The 17,020-nt window shown below is 42.4% G+C and overlaps 1 protein-coding gene across 5 annotated transcripts in view; it reads right to left on the bottom strand.

Annotated features, from left to right (window-relative positions):
• The window catches only part of PPP3CA (protein phosphatase 3 catalytic subunit alpha), a 728,982-nt gene that overhangs the window by 246,501 nt on the left and 465,461 nt on the right, over window positions 1-17,020 (bottom strand). The gene's annotated exons all lie outside the window — the stretch shown is intronic.

The raw sequence follows: 17,020 nt of genomic DNA, 5'->3' as shown, positions 1-17,020 counted from the left end.
TTATATTGTTTACACTCCAGAGGGTAGAGGAATGAAATCATCATATAAAAATACAGAGTCCAAACTTCTGACAGTCTATAAAGTTCTTGAAGTTTAAGAATCAAAATAGTAAACTGGAATAATCCCAGTGTTTACAAGAGTTCAAATAGCAATTAATTCCAATACAACTGGTCCGCCGACACGATCATGTTTCATCGAGCAGCTTCATCGGGAGTGAGAGAGCTAGAGGGACCCTCAGGAAAATAAAAGATTATTTGAAGAGAGTAAGAGAATAAGGTTAGCAGTTGGTAAGTAAAAGTAAACTTGAAGATCAAATGAGATCTTAAATATTGCAGTAGGTAAGAAAAATGGGCAAATTACATGTCCTTAGTAAACTTTACCTGCTGTTAATGCCTATATTTCTATATTTTGTATAACATATACATGTTTTAAACCGTCTGGAATTCCACAGGTATTTCATCACTGAAATTTAATAACATGTTTCACAATTAGCTGTATATTGCCAAAATTGTTTAAGAAAATAACATGTTATTTATTTATTTATTGCTTTTTTATACAGACATTCGATCGAGATATCACATCGGTTTACATATAACTAAACAAATAAGACACGATCTGCTTATTTTACATTGTAACATGGTAACTGATAAGAACGAGGAAGAGAAATATTTACATGGAACGTTATAACATTGCATCTTGGGAGATGCTATATAGGATACTATCTAAGAGTGTCTTAGGAAGGATAAATGTGGAGGGGTTCTTGAGGGAGGGAGGATGGAAATGCTGGGCGAGCGGGCAGGGCAGTGAGTGGCAGCGGTAGGGGTATCGTTTTCAAGGGAGGGTTGAGTGCGGGGGGGGGGGTTAAGTATCTGGTGGGAAGACTTTTCTAAAGAGCCAGGTTTTGAGATGTTTTTTGAATACTTGAGTGGAAGGTTCATTTCTGAGAGGGGGTGTGAGGGAGTTCCAGAGTGCGGGGCCAGCCACGGATATGGCTCGTTTGCGGGTTGATGAGAGGTGTGCTGTTTTGGAGTTTGGAACGGCTAGGAGGCCAGTGTCTGAGGACCTGAGGTTTCTTTGTGTGGAGTATGGCATTGTTTAACCAATTCATCTCGTTGTTGTTTATTTTTTTGTGGATGAGGGTTAGGGTTTTGTATTGAATTCGTTGGTTGATGGGAAGCCAGTGAAGCTCTTTTAGTATGGGAGTGATGTGGTTGCATTTTTTTATGTTTGTTAAGGACCTGGTGGTGGCGGCGTTTTGTAATAGCTGAAGAGGTCTGATGGTGGTTTCGGGGAGGCCAAGAAGTATTGTGTTGCAATAGTCAATTTTTGAGAAGATTATTGTTTGCAGGATTGTTCTAAATTCTTGAGCGTGAAGAAGGGGTTTTAGCTTTTTTAGTGTTTGCAGTTTGAAGAATCCATCTTTGATCATGTTGGAGATGTGGTGCTTGAAGTTGAGTTCTTTGTCGATAGTCACTCCCAGATTTTTTGTAGATGGGTGAGTTGCACCCCTATGTTTTTTATGGGGGTGTTGATTTTGAGGGGGGCCGAGGGGTGATCATTGGAGATATGTAGGAATTCAGTCTTGTTTTGGTTGAGGAAAAGTGATAGTTGTGATAGCAGAAGCGTTATTTTTGTGCTAATTTGGTTCCATCTGTCTAGGGTGCATTCGATGGTTTCGTTTATAGGGAGTAATATTTGAATGTTGTCTGAGTATACAAAATATGTGAGGTGTGATTCTGATAGGAATTTGCAAAGTGGAAGGAGGTATATGTTGAATAGGGTGGATGATAGGAAGGATCCTTGTGGGACACCGTGTGTGATAGGTATTTGGGAGGATTTCGATGTGTTTATCTTTACATTGTAGGATCTGTTTGTGAGATATGATTCGAACCATTTGATTGTAGTGTCTCGTAATCCGATTTCTTTGAGTCTGGTGAGGAGTGTTCTGTGGTTGATGGTGTCGAAGGCGGCGGATATGTCGAGGAGTATCAGGAGGTATGATTGACCAAGGTCGAGCCCTCTGAGGATGGTATCGGTCAGTGTAAGAAGGAGGGTTTCAGTGTTGAATAGTTTTCTGAAGCCATGCTGTGCAGGTTGTAGGATGTTGAAGGTTTCAATGTCTTCTGACAGTTGATTGTTGACCGTTTTTTCTAGGATTTTCGCTAAGAACGGGAGGTTGGATACTGGTCTATAGTTAGCTGGATCAGATTTTCGAGTTGGGGTTTTTTGATGATTGGCTTGACTATGGCGTTTTTGAGTTTGTCAGGGAATATTCCTTGTTCGAGTGATAGGTTAATGATGTCGGTAATAGGTTTGGTGATGGTCTTGCTGATGAGCTTTAGGGTTTTGATGGGGATGGGGTCTAAGGGGTGGGTGGCAGGGTTGGTTTTTTGATGATGGGTTCAATTTCAGTTGATGCAACAGGTGTGAATTTTGACCACGTGGAGTTGAGTGGGTGATATTCTGTTGCTTCGGGGTGGGCTGGGGGGAAAGGGGGGGAATCTTGGCGATGATGGTGTTGACCTTGTCTTTGAAGTGGTGTGCTAGCTTTTCGCTGGAAATGATGGGTATGTCCAGGGCTGAGTCATTTTGATTTGGGTTGGTTAGGTCTTTGACGTAGGAGAGGAGTGTCCTGGGGTTGAACTGGTATTCGTGTATCTTTGTTGAACAGAAGTTTCGCTTTGCTGTGTTGATATCTGTTGTGCATTTGTGAAGAAGGGTCCTGTATTTGTCGCAGGATTCGCTTTGTGTTTTTTAGGTCAGGGGTGTACCATGGGGATTTGTGATTTGTTGAAATCCTGATTTCTTTTCTTACTGTGGGGCATAGTGATTTGGCTATATCCTCGTTGATGGAGATCCAGGCGTTCATGGCGGTGTTGGCGTCATTTTTGTTGATGTTCTTTAAGGCTTCTGGTAGTAGGTCGGCGAGGTCATCGCTGGAGTATGGCTTGGTGAATTCGATGATGTACTTGTTTGGTATTATTGGGGTGCGTTGGAGTTGCAGCTTGGCTTGAATGAGACTGTGGTCTGACCATGGGGTAGGGGTAGCAGTGGGTAGGCCTAAGGAGAAAACTTTGCTGTTGATGAAGAGTAAGTCAAGGGTATGACTGGATTTTTGAGTGGGAGTGTTGATAATTTGGGAGAATCCAATGGCGGACATGGTTGAGAGGAGGAGTTTGCTGGTGGATGAGGGGGGGGGGGATTGGTGTCTATGTGGAGATTGAAATCCCCCAGAATAATGGCTGGCTTCTGGAGGTTGATATGTGTGGTTATGGTTTCGATTAAGGGGGAAAGGTTGTGCTGGAGGAGACAGGGGGGTGCATAGAGGAGGAGTATTTGGAAGTTTTTAGATTTAAATAGGTTAGTCTCGAAGGGGGGGGGGGGAGGTTTAGTGTGTGGGATGAGAATTTGTGTTTTTTGTGTGCTAGGAATAGTAGGCCACCTCTTTTTCGTTTGGGTCTGGGGATGGAGAATAGGTTATAGGTGTTTTTGGGTAGTTGATTTAGAAGAACAGTGTCGGTGCTTTTCAGCCAGGATTCTGTGATGCAGAAAATGTCAGGTAGTGAGTCAAGGAGCAGGTCATGTATGATGGGGATTTTTTTGGTGATTGATTGGGCATTAATGAGGAAGAGGGTGAGAATGGTGAGAGCAAACCTTAGGATGTTGGGTTTGGTAGGGATCTTGGTGAGGCGTCTGATGGGGATGGTTTTTTGGGTGGAGGGGTGTTGTTTGAGGCGGTGGGGGAGTTTGGGAATGTAGCATGGTGTCGCCATTACGGGAGGTTGAGGTGGGTGGGTATGCGCCTAGTTGGTTAGGAATTTGGTCAGGGGATAGGGTGAGGGGGTGGTTAGGTGGGGGGGGTTAGATGGAGGGGTACACGGGCGGCACAAAGAGGCGCACTAAGGGGCAGGCCCCTTAGTCGCGCTCCTTCGGCGCGCGGCGCACAGCGCCTGGGCCTAGCAGGAGGCTTTGAAGGCCTTTCCCTGCTCTCCGCTTCTCGGGGGCGGAGCTAGGGAGGGGGGCGGATCGGTGGCGTGCGCTGCTCTGAGGGAGCAGGTCGATTGAGGCCTTACCCCCGACGGGATGGCGCCGATCGCGCGGCCTGGGGTCCTTCTGCTTCACTTCCTCCGCTTCTTCTCCCTCTCCGGCAAGGCCACAGGCATCCTTCAGGTGGGTTGGGGCCGTCTGGGAGGCTCGTTCTTGTCGCGGCGTGGGGTCGGAGCTGCGGTCGGGTCCAGCGGTCGGATCCCGCGTAGATGGTCCGGTCGGGCTGGGGGGTGGGTTAGATAGGGGAAGGGAGGGGAAGGTGGGGGGACGCGGAAGGAAAGTTCCCTCCGAGGCCACTCCAATTTCGGAGCGGCCTCGGAGGGAACGAAGGCAGGCTGCGCGGCTCGGCGCGCGCAGGCTGCCAATTTTGCGCAGCCCTGCGCACGCCGACCCCGGATTTTATAAGATACGCGTGTATCTTATAAAATCCAGCGTACTTTTTTAAGATCTACCTCAGGGTGTGTAGTATCTTCAGCTTGCCTGACCATGACTGTTTGGGTGTCTGGCAGTGCTATTCAAGCAATGATGTACAAACTATTGAGACTAGTTGGTTTAAGCCGCTATCATTCAGCACTGGGTTTTTATTGCATGGGCAGAGCATTCCCATACTTGGCATATGTACTCAGCACTGCAGTAACATAAGTCAAACACAGACGTTCTGATAGTAGTTGGGTGCATTCCTCACTTTGAGTCTGCAAGCTTACAGATGATATTGTTTCTGGTGCTAATATTACTTCTAATTTTTTCTACATATATAAATATCTTGAAACTAGAAGTGATCCAGGACCACATCCAGATATACTGGATTTGTGCAGCAAATCAGATGTACACCTTTCCAGTTGATGCATAGGCAGAAGAAGCTGACCTGTGCCTAGTTCAAACTGTCAATGTGTGCTCGAGCTAGGCAAAGTCTCCTGCTTGACTACTATTACTAAGTCATTTTATTTACTATTACATTTATTTCCCTCCCACCCAAAATTGCTCTGGGCGGATTACAGAAGAAACATTAAAATACAGTACAATAAAAACAGTGAATAAAGCTGCATCTGTTCAGATGTACTGGTTTGTCATTGATGTAGTTATTAAAAAGGAGTATTGCCAAGTGAAAAAAAGATTACTCAATATAAAATTAATAAAAGATTAGCCAATGTTACAATCTGGCAATTTTAAATTTTTATCAAGTTTAAAGAAAAACCTGTTTCTTCTTCATCCTGCCAGACCAGACTTCACCAGCGGGATTTGCCCTTCCAACCAGCAGATGGAAGCAAAGTACCAGATTCCCAAAAAAGAAGGAAGTTTCAAAACAATGGGGCCAATGCAATATTAAACGCGGAAAGCGGACGCTGACTTTTCAGCGCCCGCTTTCTTAACACGCGCATGGTGCCCAGAAGGGGGGCACCATGCTATAAACAAATTAGGGGGTCGCGCCTCGGCTGCCGGTTACGAAAACCGATGCCGGTAAACTCGGTGTCCGTTTTCATTACTGGCAGACGGCCGGTTATGAAAACCGATGCAGAGTTTACCAGCGTCGGTCTTCATAACTCGGCAGTCTGCCAAGGTTTTGCTTTTTTTTTACTTAAGAAAAGAAGTACAGAAAAGCAGTTTTTTCTGCTTTTCTGTACTTCTTTTACATATGCTCAGCTATTAATGCCTGCTCCAGGCAGGCGCTAATATCTGGGAGCTAAATGTGCGTTTGAGACACACACTTTTTTTTTTTGTATGCGGAGTGAGTAATAGCTTCATTCACATGCATTTCCATGTGATGGGCGCTATCGCATTCACTCCACCTCGGACGTGCGTTAAATAAGTGCTAATCCCCCTATTGCATTAGGGGGTGGATTAGCGCCTATTTAACCCGCATCCGAGTGCGGGTTATACAGTGCGCTCGGCTGAGCAAGGCCAAATTAAGTAAGCTGCCATTTAAAGGGAAGTTATTATTTGAGGAAGAATTAGACACAGAAGGTTTACCCAACGGGGACATATGAGGTAGTGGCCAAGGGATGGATGGCAATACAAGTCAGACGGGAGCCAAGGTTCATGATAGACTAGAATCCCAGGCTGAGGGCAGCCATTTCATGGGAGCCCTCAGCCAAGAACATAAGATATGCCATACTGGGTCAGACCAAGGGCCCATCATACCCAGTATTCTGTCTCCAACAGTGAGTGGCCAATCTAAGTCACAAGTACCTGGCAAATTGCTACTAATGATGGCAACAAGCAGTGGCTATTTGCTATTGATTAATAGCAGTTATGCACTTCTCCTCCAGGAACTTATCCAAACCTTTTTTTAAACCCAGCTACACTAACTGCACTAACCACATCCCTTGGCAACAAATTCCAGACTTAATTGTGCATTGAGTGAAAAACAAATTTCTCCAATTTGTTTTAAAAATGGGAACACCAGGGCCTCTCTTGCCAATAAGGACCCAAATAAGGATTTTCAGACCCTCTCCTCTGTACTTCCAGTAGGAGGCAGATTATAGAAGTAGTACTGGAGTGGAGTCAGCATCACAGGGGACCAGTGAGTCCTCAATGACATACAAAGAGGATATTCCCTAGAATTGAAATTCCTGATAAGGGAGGCCTTTTGCGGTCGTCACAATGCAAGACAGAAAAATAGAAGGTGGTACAAGAGACATTAGACAAATTGTTCCATTTGCAGGCAATTATTCCAGTACCATGGGAAGAAAGAGGAAGAGGTGCTTACTCAACTTATTTCATAGTTCCCAAGAAAGAAGGAACTTTCCAACCAATGTTAGACTTGAAGGGGACGAACAAGGTGCTGAGAATACCATATTTTCGCATGGAATCTTTGGCAACAGTAAGATCGGCAGTAAGAAGAAATTAATTTCTATCCTCTCTAGATCTTTCAGAAGCCTATCTCCACATCCCCAACAGGTAAGATTTTCAGTGTTTCTTGTGTTTCGAGATAACCGGACAACATTATCGGTTCAAGGCACTACCCTTTCATTTGGTGACAGCACCAAGGACATTTACGAAGATAATGGTAGCGGTGGCAGCCTTCCTTCACAAGGAGGGTATCAGGGTGCATCTGTACCTGGACAATTGGTTAACAAGGGCCAATTTCTTACAGGAGGGTTACCAATCGACGGACAGAGTAATCCAAGTATTAGAAGAGTTGGGCTGGGGAGTGAACAGAGCCAAGAGCCAGATGTATTCTTCCCATACATTAGTGTACCTTGGGGCACTTTTCCATATAAAAGGCGGGGGAGGCTGGTTTTGACAAAAGAGAAAATAGACAAGCTTCAGCAGAAAACAAGGATCTGATGAGCATCCCCTCCCCCCAGGTGCATCTACAGATGCTGGGGTTGATGGCAGCCGGGCAAAGGTCCACATGAGACTACTGCGGAAGGCTTTTCTATCCAAGTGGTCCCCACAGAGCCTGGATTTCGACAAGAGAGTGGTCATGACAGTGCAGGTCAGGAGGAGCCTGGAAAGATGTTTGTTGAGCACCAACTTGACCAGAGGCTCCAACCTAGAGCCCCCACAGTGGATAAGGGTGACAATGGATTCAAGCTTGCTAAGATGGGGCAGTTCACTGTGGAGATCAGGTAGTATAAGGGACCTGGTCACATCTGGAAGGATCATATTCAATAAACCTTACAGAGATCAAGGCTGTCCGTAAAAAGCCTCTTGTCGAGACTAGCAGGAAGGTTAGTCAAGGCTCTTTCAGACAATGCCACTGCGGTGGCATTTGTGAACAGGCAGGAGGGGAAAAGGAGCCCGCAGCTAGCCAAGAAACAACCAAGATAACAAGGATAGTGGAAAGGTACCTACAGGATATTTCTGCAGCCCATATAGCAGGGGCAGTCAGTACTGAAGCCATTTTTTTCAGCTGCCAGATGCTGGACCTAGGAGAATGGGAATTGACAGAGGTGGCCTTTGAGTAAGTAATTCATGAAAGGAGGAAAGCAATTTTACAGTTGAAGAGAGTGGGAATCCAGATGGCTAGACACACTGTCCCAGAGGTGGCCCACAGACACTTTGCTATGTGTGTTTCCCGCCGGCCGATGATGGGTAAAGAACTCAGGAGAATAGCTCAACATCTAGGACTAGTGATACTAATTGCTCCAGACTGGCCAAGGCAGCCATGGTATTCGGATCCAGTCAGACTGAATGTAGAAGACCCGATCAGTTTCAGGGGAATAATGAGCCTTCTAAAACAAGGTCCAATAGTCATGGAAGATCCAGTGAGGCTCTCACTTATGGCCTAACTATTGAGAGGAGGTTGACAAGGAGAGCATAATGGCAATGGTGATGTTTATTTGTTATACTGATTTTCAAAGAAATTTCAAAATTGTGTCCCATATAATATATTACAAAATTATAATATTAATAAAATATACAGTTACAATATTAAATGATATAATACAATAAAAACCATTTACTAGTATATGAATAATAACAATTAAACGTAAAAGAAATCAAGACCATTAAAAGGAAACTAATATCTGTCTACGACAATATACAAAATTAATGTACCATACAAAATCAAGGGGATGCATTCAAATAGTTCACTACTATCAACTCTTAATCCTCACTGTTAATACTTATAGTTCATTAGAATACTTGGGTAAATAACCAGGTTTTAATAACTCTTCCTAAATGTTAAAAAGTCACTCTCAATATGAAATTAAGAGGGCAAGGAATTCCAGATTAAGGGAGCCTGATATTGAAAGATGGACTCTCCAATCCCCTCAAGAAAAGTTTCTTATGGAGAAGGGAGTCTCAATAATTCTTTCTGAGAGGATCTTAGGACTCTACTTGGTTTGTAAGAGGTTAGAAGGTTGGCAAGATAGTCTGGACTACCCCTTGAAAGGGCTTTATAAGTAATGCAGAGGACTTTAAATACTACATGACAATGAATAGGCAGCCATTGCAGTTGTTGGCATAATGGAGAAACATGATCTAATCTTATTGCACCAAACACCACTCTTGCCACAATATTTTGTAATAGCTGGATACGTTTTAAATTGTTCTTTGAATACCCAGATACAGTGCATTACAATAAACAGTTTGAGTTAAAACAAATACAAGTACTTACAACCAGCAGCTCTAACTCAATTTCAAACATTGAAAAATTGAATCTGTCTTGACAAATTTGGTAGTTGGCTACGAAACCAGTAGCTACAAGTTAATCCACAGAAGTGGTTTGGGAAATGTAAATCAAATATTAAGTTAATTCCCTCCATGAATAATATTTCCATACTTTTAGGTAAGGGGATTAAAATTCTTGGGATACAGCTTGATGATTTGCTAACAATATTCAAGCAGATTTCATCCTTACCTAAGTCAGTTTTCTACAGCCTGAGAACGATTTGCAAACTATCACCCTTTTTATGTAAATCAGATTTAAGAATGTTAACCAGTGCATGTCATCTGCACATATGTAGCAACTGAATCCCAATCCTTCAATCAGTTATGGGAGTGGAGCTAAAAATAAGTTAAAGAGAAGTGGTGATAAAATAAGAGCCTTGGGAGACCCCAGTTTTCACATCTTTCAGTGAAGAAGTATCGATCCTCCATTTCACCTTGAAGTGTCTGTTCTCCAAAAAATTATCTAAACCATTTTAAGACATGCACAGACAGTCCCAGATCTTGAAGTCAAGATAACAGAAGTCTAAGATTGATTGTATCAAAAACCACAGTTATATCAATTGAGACCAACAGAACATTTTTATCTTTATCAATATTTAGCCTAATCTCATTCACTATAGTTAATAAGGCAGTCTCTGTACTAAAATGTTTATGAAAACCAGATTGGCTTGGATGAAGAGAGGTGTGTGTGTGTGTGTGTGGGTGTGGGTGTGAGGATGGGGGGAGGGGGTATGAGAAGAGGGGGAGGGGATTATGAAGAAGGAGAGGGGGTGATGAAGGAGAGGGGGTATGAAGGAGGGGAGGGAGGGGTGAGAGAGAGCAGGGGGAGGGGTGAGAGAGCAGGTTGTGGTGAGAGAGCAGGGGGGTCAACAGGAGGGTGTGAGAGAGAGCAGGGGAGGTGAGAGAGACCAGCAAGGCTAAGCAGTGGGGTGTGAGCGAGAGCGGGGGTGTGAGAGAGAGTAGGGGGGTGCTTGTGTGTGGGTGCCAGAGAGAGGGAGCCTATATGAGGAGATTGTGAAGGAGTGTATGTGTGTGAGAGATTGGGAGCTGGTGTGTATGAAAAAGGGATTGTGTGTATGTGAGGGTGCTAGCCTGTGTGAAGAGATTGTGAATGTGTGAGACAGAGCCTGTGTGAAGGGGTGTATGAGAGAGAGACATAGCCTATGTGAGGGTGTATACGTGAGAGAGAAAGGGAGCTTGTGTGGGTGTGTATGCAAGAGAGGGACCCTGTATGAGGGGATGTGTGTGTGCACTAGAGAGAAGGAGCATGTGTGTGAGAGAGGGAGGGAGGGACAGAGGGAGCCTGTGTGAGGGGCAGTACTGAGAATGGGATCAAACTCTGGGACCGGCAATAGAGTGGAATGGGTTGAGCCTAGAAGTGGAGGGGAGAAATACTGGCAGGTGGAGGAGTTGGGGCCTGAGAGGGCAAAGTGGCCAGGGGAGTAGGGAGAGCGAGTGGAAGGGACATTCTTACAGTGAATTTCTAGGGAAAATCTGCTCAAAATATTTAAAATTCTGTATCTTTAGGTAATAATTTTTTTTCTGTATTAATTTAAAATGTAATTACTCAAAGACTGTCATGTAAATTGTGTTATTTTGACAGATATAAAGTTTGCAGAATTTCTGTGTGCAGAATTTTAAATTTGTTTTGCGCAGAATTCCTGCAGGTTACCCCCAAGCCTTATGTTAAGGGTAGTAATATTTACAATCAGACATGCTGCTTAGACATCCTTTGCTTTTGGTCTTGGCTGTAAGAGTAGCCCTGTCTTTTTTCCCCTGATGTCTGTGTATCAGTACCCCAAACCATAAAAGTTGGGGCCCAGCATTGGCTGTTATCTGAATCCAATTCCTTTTCCCCCTCAACCCCCTCTGTTTAAAGCCGACAGCAATGTTGCAGTTGCAACAAAAGCATCAAGGCAAATCAGTTAACGGTAGTAATCCCATACCTTCTGATTGCTGCTCCATGCAGGTTACACCCATGCACCCTTCTTCATTTCCAACCTCTAACCTTTAGGGATCCACAGTGTTTATCCCATGCCATCTTGAATTAGTTTACTGTTTTCATCCTCATCACCTCCTCCGGAAGGGCATTCCAGGCATCAACCACCCTCTCCATGAAGATGTATTTCCTGACGTTGGATCTGAGTCATCACCCTGGAGTTTCATTTTGTGACTTTTCCTTTCCAACAGAAAAGGTGTGAAGTTTGTGCACCATTAAAGCTTTTCAGATATCTGAAGGTCTGTACCATATCTCCCCTGCACCTCCTCTCTTCCAGGTTATACATATTCAGATTATTTAGCCTTTCCTCAAAAGTCTTCCGATACAGACCCCACACCATTTTGATCGCCCTTCTCTGGACTTCCTCTGTCCTGTCTCTATCTTTTTTGAGATACAGGCTCCAAAACTGAACACAGTACTCCAGGTGGGGGTCTCACTAAGGACTTGTACAAGGGCATTATCACCTCATTTTTCCTGATGGTTATTCCTGTCTATTCAGCCTAGCATTATTCTGGCTTCAGCTATCGTCTTGTCTTAATGCTTCACCGCCTTCAGATCACTAGACACTATCACCCCAAGGTCCCTTTTTCCAGTGTATGCACATTACTCTTTCACCCCCATCACATACAGCTGTTACTGCTCACCATATGCATGACTCTACACTTCTTGACCTTCTAACTCTTCCACAATGTCACTTACAAAGATATTGAACAGAACCAGTCCCCAAACTGATCTTTGTGGCGCTCTACTTAACACCATGCTCTCTTCAGAGTAGGTTCCATTTACCATTACATGCTCGACTCCTATCAGTCAACCAGTAGCACTTGCGTGTGTAAAATAGCATATATGCGAGTATTAACTATTTTAGAAACTACAACAGACAAGCATAAATCAGTCCACGAGCAAATCTGCTTGTGTTCCAGGGAGGGGCCAACATTTATGCACATAAGTTGCTATTTTATAAACAATTTACAAATGTAAATTTGGCACCTTGTTCGAGTAAATTTACTCCAGCTCATTTTCTGGACTAAGTGATTATAAACATCCTAAAAGTGAAAAAAATGACTGGGTGAGGGGTCTGGGTAAAATGAGGGGGAGGGGGCCTTCAGGCTGAAGAGCCAGGAGGGTCTTTATGAGCTGCAGATGGACTGGGCGAACCGACAGACTAATTGGTAAAACTGGTTAGTTCATTGCCGCACACATGTTAGAAAATCCCCTGACTTACAGGGGTAAATGCGTCTAAATAACGCGTGTGTAAATCTACACACATATCCCTTTAACATTTGATGTTAAAATATAATTTTGACTTATCTGGCTAAATAGAAACTTTGCCGCTATTTAGACAGACAAGTCTGAAAAGTGCTACTTGTAAGATAGCAGGATATGCCTAAAAGTGCTACTTAGACAGAGAAGTAGCACTTTTCAGTTTTATTCAGCTAAGTGGATAAATGCCGCAATTTCTCTGGATAAGTTCGAACTTGTGCAGTACATGGTTTTTACATATGTGAGCATGGCTTGTGCATATGTACTCATGTTTTGAAACCTGTGCATATTGTTTGCATGCGGGTTATAAAATACTGTAGCAACTTTGCTTGCACCCATATACATGCATATATGGGCACACGCGCACAGCTGTTTGAAAGATACCCAACTAACTTTGGGACAACCATATGGGCCGACCAGGGTTAGCTGGATAAGTTATCTGGCTAACTGTGAATACACTGGTCTACAGCCAAAATGCTGCAGAAATGAATGCAGTCATTTACTAAACCTTGGGTCACTGAGAAGGAAAATGGTGCTTAAAATTGTTTATTGGATCTAGTTTTCAATCTATGCTACTGGGTCAGTATATGGTTCAATTACGGTAGATCTTACCTGCTAATTGGCTTTCCTTGAGTCCTGACACACCAGTAACCTGTGGGATTCTCCCTCCCAGCAGCAGATGGGAGCAGAGTGGAAAAGCTTCCTCTCTGATGTCACTACCATAAAGGCTGATCCAGCAGAGGGGAACTAAATAGTCTTTTGCCAAAGCGTGGCTTTTTGCTTGTACTTTTATCTATCTATCTATCCATCTGCATTTTATGGAGACTTATCAGCTCATCACTTGGCCCACTCCTTTGTCTGTTTCGTCCTCCCCAGAGTAATAACTCCCCTGGTTCTATAGAACACTGGTTCCCTATTTCCTGCAGGCGCGAATGTGCACACGGGTATCGAATATTATAACAGGCGCGCAGCAACGCATCGTTAAAAATGTATCTTAATAGTTTTTGGCCTTTTCTTTCATAGTAAATTTTAGTTCTATAATCCTTTTGCTGATTTAATTTTTAAAGTATTATATAAAAAGGTCAAGTGAAATATCATGCAACTATAAATACATGAAGAGGCCTAAGTTTACAATTTATGATTAAAACTCTACTATCTACGCACTAGACAGACGTAAAATTTAAAAAATATCATGGAAACAGTAGCCCATCTGCTAGTTTAATTGTCATATTTGAATTTAGCACATCAACATCAATAATAAATGCCAGATTTTATTGCTGAAGCAGACGACTACTAAACATTTGTATGCCAGTGATATCGGAGTTAGCTGGACAACTTATCCAGTTAACGCAACTCTTCCCAGTTATGCCCCCGGAACGCCGCTAATTTATTTGGCTAAATTCTAGCTGGACAACTACTCATCCAGCTATAATTTAGCCAGATATGTGACTGAATATGCCAGATCTGCTATTAAGACGGATAACTTTTGCTATCCGTGTAAATGGCTTTTGAATATGGACCTGAAGAAGTTTTTGACTCTTAACAACTATATTAAGAGAGAAAAATATTCATTATAAATTGGGCTCTCCTATTTCCCTGTGCTTCAATCTGTAAGGGAAAAAAAAGTATTTTTTCACATCCTTTGAAAAGGTGAAGAGCTTCAACAAATGTTGACAAACACTAGTAAAATAATCTCGACCTAATATAGACCGGATGGACATGGCACAGAAGAGGTGCAAAACATCAGAATAAAGAGCACCAGAATCCTACCACCAACAAGCAAGAACAGAAGTCATGGAGTTCATCACACACAAACTTGTCTTTTCAATGACAGAGAAACTGTTGGAGAAGCAGAAATTGAGGCAATAAAGGAAGTGAAGGAAAAAGCTGGGGGGAGGGGCAAGAAAAGGGCTCATTTTTAAAAAACATTTCTCTCTCTTTTTCTCAGTGTTTCTTTTCTTTCTCATGTTCCTTTGCTTCATATTCTCCAGTTCTACAATACTTTGTTTACCTCCTCATGACCTTCTGGTTAATTCACATTTTTCTATGAATCTACACCACCATGCCAATGAGAATCAGCTGACATGATGTAAATGAAGATGACGATTTGATAACGCTTAGGTACACTAAAAATGTTTGGAACATATTGGTGTCTTGCACGCAAGTAATTAAGCATTACTGTTTATTTTTAATCTTATGATTATATTTTGATTAAAATAAAATAAGTTGGCAGCAGATGCTAAAACTAGGGACAATTTCGCATCCTATAACAAAATGGATTTTCTTAAACAACTTAAAATACATCTAACTAATCCAAACTTGGACTAAATAGGAAGGGAACCCCTCCCTGAGGATCTCTTTAAGGTAGTGGTTTACAAATGGTGAGCCCTGACCCTAAACGAGGGAAAACATATTGTATGCCTTGAAAAGATAAGTTTGATATAGCGATGTGTAGAACACTAGGGTGGGAAGGATACCTCAATCTTAAAGCAATATAAGGGTGTTCTCTAACCTGTCTGACACAGCACTCCTCCTTCACAACACCAGTCAGGACGGGCTGTGCTACAGAGAATTACCTCCATTACCTTCCATAGTTATGTAATCCAAACAGCTCAGAAAAGACCACAGGGTTTATTTGTCAGACTTAGCAGTTAGAATAAAATAGACAAAGCACGTCTCTATAGAATCCTCTACAAATCTCTCTCAACCATCCACAATTCCATCTACAAAACCTCACACCTCGATCTCAGGATCCCATTGCAGCTGCATTCATCCTCCCGTCCGTTGAGATCTGCACAAAAAGGCTCTCTAAAAACCCCACCAATCAAAATATCTTCAAACAAAAGAGCCTTCTCCACAGCAGGCCCTAACCAATGGAAGTCTCTCCCTTCAGACCTTAGGCTCGAACAATGCCCAATCACCTTCAAAAAAAGACTCAAGACCTGGCTTTTCACCCAAGCCTACGCCTGAGCTGGTCTTCACTAACACTCTCCCACCCTGGACAATTCATTATGTCTCCCACTGCTTAATAATCCTAGAAACAATTACAATTTCCTCTTGCCAACGATTGACCACTTGTTACATGATTGATCCGAATCTCTAGTATGTTAGATTTCTGTTATTTAAAATGATGTATTTCATAATGTGTTATGTAATTTAATTATTTCCCAGTTCCTCATTTCCTTGTTCTCTGTAAGACACACGTTAAGTCATTTCAATGTTATATGTAAACCGAAGTGATTAGTAACATTGTTACCAGAACCTCGGTATATAAAAATGTTAAATAAATAAATAAATAAATGAATAAATAGTCTCTGTGGCTCAGCATCAGTTTATACTGAGTAAAGCTCTGCATCATTAGCAAACTTAACATATCAGAAACCTTGACTTGCTAAGGCATATTAATAAATGTTACTAGCTAACTAACATCTATCACCTGAAGGAATCCAATCTTAATAGTATATAAACAATTTTTTTACTATAGAAAATTTTTTATTTAATATAAATGTTTAATTCATTACAAAACACATAAAAATGTCTCACCATGGACAATACCAATACTGCAATATATTACAAAGTGTATAGTGCTTCAAATCCTCAAAAAATAGAAATACACAATTATATAAAAATTCTCATCTCATTCCATATATTCTCACCATCCATCCAGTCTTACCTCAAAATTCACACTTATATCCAATCCACAATATTTTTACACCACTGAAATGCTAAACACTGTCAAAGACATTACATGAAATAAGTATCATAAACCACCTTACATTGTATCCAATATTGGTTATAATAATGTATCCCGATCTAGGGTTTAACATTCAATCTAGGGTTAAATACAACTCATGCTCTATATCACAGCTATAATACAACATATCCTATGTTGGTAACAACAATACATCTTAATCTATAAGTTTAACACTTTTCATTATATCTCAATTTGTAAATTCACCAGTTTCCTGTGGGTTTTAAACTACCCACTTCCCTATAAATTTTCTATTGTCCAGCTAGTTTTATATTGTCCTACAAAGACAGATCCTCTCTGTTTCGCCTGTTTTAGGATTCATCAGGGGATGTACAAAAGTAACTGCTGAATCTGAGCAGTAATGTCGTTTCTCATGCTGAATTTCAGCAACGAGATAAATATGGCGATTTTCCAGGTTGTATCTAATGGGGTCACCTAATTCACAGTCATAACAAGATTACCTTCCATTTCACCCTTAAGCAGTCTCTGAGGAGGCAGTCTCTGCTGAAGGGAGCAGGCGTTCTTGGCCCAGTTGCTTGCTGGGTTAAGGCTGGTCTGAGCCCTGGAGAAGAAAAAGGATCAAGACGAACAGACAGGTGACAGTAGGTCTTCTTACATGCACAGGACACCGGAGCTCATCTACTTCATCGCAGGGGGTGCTGTCTGATATTAATGGTTCTTTTTTCGATGGTCCCCTGAGCTTTCTCCCCAACTGCTTTTAACAGGTAAAGCATGAATATGAAAAGAAACTCATGCATAGTCAAGCAGCCGGGTGGACAGGAATGTTTCTCCATTTCAGACTGCTGGCTCCCCTTTCCCATCAGGGAGGAGGGGTCACTGTT

The sequence above is a fragment of the Rhinatrema bivittatum genome, chromosome 1, assembly GCF_901001135.1.
Source record: "Rhinatrema bivittatum chromosome 1, aRhiBiv1.1, whole genome shotgun sequence".
In the NCBI taxonomy this organism is placed as follows: domain Eukaryota; kingdom Metazoa; phylum Chordata; class Amphibia; order Gymnophiona; family Rhinatrematidae; genus Rhinatrema; species Rhinatrema bivittatum.
Note: the sequence above shows the minus strand (reverse complement) of the source record. Positions and strands in the feature narration are given on the sequence as shown.